Source organism: Notothenia coriiceps, unplaced genomic scaffold (assembly GCF_000735185.1).
Source record: "Notothenia coriiceps isolate Sejong01 unplaced genomic scaffold, NC01 NC01_scaffold00010967, whole genome shotgun sequence".
Taxonomy (NCBI): domain Eukaryota; kingdom Metazoa; phylum Chordata; class Actinopteri; order Perciformes; family Nototheniidae; genus Notothenia; species Notothenia coriiceps.
The window spans coordinates 147811-151940 of NW_011343668.1; the positions used below are offsets into that span (position 1 = coordinate 147811).

The 4130-nt window shown below is 40.8% G+C and overlaps 1 protein-coding gene across 1 annotated transcript in view; it reads left to right on the top strand.

Annotated features, from left to right (window-relative positions):
- The window catches only part of nudt14 (nudix (nucleoside diphosphate linked moiety X)-type motif 14), a 14927-nt gene that overhangs the window by 7278 nt on the left and 3519 nt on the right, over positions 1-4130 (top strand). The window lies entirely within an intron of this gene.

Sequence of the window (4130 nt, forward strand, 5' to 3'; positions counted from 1 at the left end):
TCTGAAAAAATCTGTGATAGTGAGCACTTCTCCTTTGCCGAGATAATCCATCCCACCTCACAGGTGTGGCATCCCAAACATGCTGAATGGGTGACATGTTAGGGTTAGGTTTAGGGTTTAACCCTAGGCTTTTCGGACCCCCCCCAATAAAGCAAAAATGCACGTTTCAGAGTGGCCTTTTATTGTGGCCAGCCTAAGGCACACCTGTGCAATAATCATGCTGTCTAATCAGCATCTTGATATGCCACACCTGTGAGGTGGGATGGATTATCTCGGCAAAGGAGAAGTGCTCACTATCACAGATTTGTTCAGATTTGTGAACAATATTTGAGAGAAATGGTTATTTTGTGTATGTAGAAAATGTTTTAGATCTTTGAGTTCATCTCATGAAAAATGGAAGCAAAAACAAAAGTGTTGCGTTTATATTTTTGTTCAGTGTATCTCTAAATGGTATATCTTCACTCAAATGTTTGCCCTGGATATTTGTTTTAAATCACGTCTCGAGAGAAGTGGTGTCTCTCTAAAAAAATTAATGGAGAAAAAAAAGGAAAACAAAATCATTATTATTTTTGATGGACTTTGATTGTGTATAGGCACAGAAAAAGACATATTGTGTCCTTTCATCTGTATCCATTATAAGCACCTATCACTCATGGTATTTGCACCTTTCTCGAGCACCCCTTTAAGATGCCAAACGCTGTGACTTTCAAACCAAAACAGACTTTGTTTTCGGGAACTGGCGCCCTGTTATTTTACTTGGCGGTGGCTGTAAATGTCTCTGGCTTCACGGGGGGCACTGTAAGAGAAATATCACACATTTGTGTTAAAACCCATGTTCCTACTCCCCTCTGCCCAGGGTACCATAATGCCCTGAGGTAGGTCTCAGGTCATTTAAGCCCCTCTTTCCTCTTCTACTGACCCCAAAGAGAGGTCCCTGTGAAAAATAGTCCCACTGAGACGAACGCAGTAAACCTGAAACCCTGTACTTCCTAAAGATGAAAGCCCATGGGAACGTCCAGCTTTCCCCCAGGTGGAAGTTCTGTTAAACCGTTATTCCGCCTTTTTTATTCTTTTTCTAAGGATCCAGGGTTGTTTTGCCTTTTTGTGTAAGTGTGCATAACATCTCAGCGGGACTCTTCTTGACACATTTTGGCGGAACTGGCAAGAAATGTGGAAGACAGATTTGTGGGTAACGTACTGTAAAATATCCAAATTAGGGAATGTTTAAAGGAAGAGAGTTCTTGTTGCTGAAATGTTTCTAGAGATCATTTCTTGTGAGCAATTTATTTTGTATGTTTTGAAACAGTGGTCAGTGGTTAGAGCGTTGGTCATCAGATCAAGGGGCGTTGGTGAACTCCAGTTCGAATCCCGCCTCGGCCGCCACTGCGTCAGGCCGTTGTGTGGTCCTTCGGCAAGACACTTTACACGCATTTGCTCCTGTGGGGTATGTCCACAGTAATGACTCTTACATGTCTGAATATATGTAATGTGTATTTTGTAAAGCACTTGAGCCACCTGTAAAAGCGCTCTAATAAAAGTGTAATCCATTATTTATTATTATTATTAAATGAAAACTCCTCTTAGTTAATATTACCTTCACTATGGCACTTGTGATTTCTACTCTTTAGTGAGTGGAATAAGTAACACTGAACGGGCTAACTGAGGGTTTCTACACTTCATATTCCTCAAAGATGTTAGTCTCTCAGTGGGCATTCAGATGGTAGCGCAGCTATTTTAGACTATCTGTCCATTTCATCCACTTATCTGGTTGTGTGTCCACTGACCGCTCATTAAAAGCATGTTTAAATAAGGGTAAAGCTTCACATTCAGACCTGCCTTTTCACCCATGATCCTGCTGGCTTGACCACAGACGCCCACACGGACTCAACAAATCGATCCTCCATACAACAAGATCTACACTCACCGCTTGAGATGGCCTTAACCAAGGTGACAGGAAGATGGGTAAATCCATGTTAATCTCATCTAGTGTCCATCCAACGTGGGCAGTCCTGGACCTTNGGCTTCACAAAAACTTTTCAGAGTTTTACAAGGCGTGGATTGCAATTCGCCCAGCCAATCAGAAATTGGAACCTTTTTCTCCCCAGGAAAGTACCTGCTCTCTAGCAGGCACTACAAAGGGGTGAAAAGGTTCTTTTTGGTGTGAACGCAAAATCCCAGGAACTATCGGAACTATTCCTGGGAAAAGTACTCCGGTGTGAAAGCGCCTAATGTGTGTTTCTCTCCAACACACTAACCCCCCCCCGCCTGACACGCCTCCATTGGACTCCTTTGTTTACTTCTGTTACATAATGACATCAGTATGTAAGACTCACGCTTCTATTGGCTAGCGTTACAACAAAGTGTACGTGATAGGGTGAAGGGGTGGGACATCTCTAAGCGGTTGACCAATTACAACAGAGCCGGCCAGCTAACCAATCAGAGGCTCTGGTTTCAGACAGAGGGTGAAAATAGGTGCTGCAGCACAGGCAGTATGAGAAAAATAAAGAGCTTTTTGAACATTAAAGCAAGTAAACATGTCCCAATAGAGACACTACATACTGATATGAACCTGAACATTAGCATGAAAGGACCCCTTTAAGAATGACCTAGTGTCTGTCCTTTCCCATCACAAGACATTCATCGTCTTTAAACATCTGCTTTAGTCACTCCCACTGGATTTCTTGTCCCTTATTATTATTAGCCTGTTGTCCTATTTTGTATAATTTTAATGGATAATTTCTCAACATCCTGGAGCTATGTTCACTCAGAAGTAACCCACATTTGAATCTCTGTTTGGTTAGTTTGACTTGAAACAGTCAAACAGACTTGAACAGAACTTGTTTTAAATTAATACTTAAATGTCTTTGAAAGAGGAATTTTCCATTCTCAACCTCAAACTCATCAGCCTGTAGGCTTTGAAAAACAAGAAACTAAGTATATTAGCATCATCCACTTCTCCACTTTTAAACACTTTTCTCAGGATGAAGCCTGGTTCCAGACCTCCTCTTTTACATCACTTACCTCTCAATATCCAGGATCTTTCCAGGAGTTTGAGTTATTAAAAACTTTGGTAACATATCACTTTAAATGTGAATGAAAGTCCACATAATATGATGCACCTCAAAGAAAGAATGATTTTTTTATCAATCCAGTTTGAAAGAATTAAAGTGATGGAAATGCATCAAGATTAAAGAAGCCAAATAATTGTTAAGAATCTTTGAGAAATGTCCATAATGAGATGGGATTGAAGAAGAGAAACTGATATTATGAAATTGAGCATAAAATAATCATTAATCTCTATTAACATTTTATTAGCTCGCTATGTCTACACACAGAAGTTCAAGGGGACGAAGCGTCCCTCTCTAACAGCAGCAGCTGGACAGCTTTACCTGACGGCTGCCATCACTGTGCTTTTGATTTGACTCGAACACCTCCTCTGGCTGTGTTGGTGTCGTCTATGAGCGTTGTTATGTGTGGGCTGCTTCCATTAACTAGATGGGTATCATCTTAACCCTCAGGACCCCTATGATGGTCTTCATGACAAAAGCGCCTGGTGTGGTGAAGTTCTGCTCTAATAGTAGGCAGCCCGGGGTCAGCTTGGTTTAAGTACTACAGTATTTATTTATGTTACTTATTACCAGCATTCAAAGACTGTGCTTTCATATGGAATTCGGAGATTGCAAAACGGAAATCCCCGCATAAACCTACTTTAAGGAAGAGACCACTTGACACCATGATGAATTTGCATTTGGTAAAAAAATTAGAAAACACGATTTGTCGAAAAAATCCTCCAAAATATGTTATTGCCTTTGCCATTGGAATTTAATTTTGATTGGACCCAGTATTAAACTATTCAAACAATATCTGCCCCTGTTCAAAAACGTGGGGAATTATTGCAAACATACGTAGATATTAAAGGTCCCCTATATTATACTGTTTTTCATCAATATATCACAGGTCACAGATATATACAAACATGTCCAAACAGATCATTGCAGCATTACCCATAATCCCCTCTGTTTCAGCCCTATTTCAAAAGTGCTGATTCTCTGTCTGTTACTTTAGATGAAAATAAGGAGCCCCTCCCCACGCCCCTCTGAGAGAGATTTGGTTAGACTGCCAAGGCACAC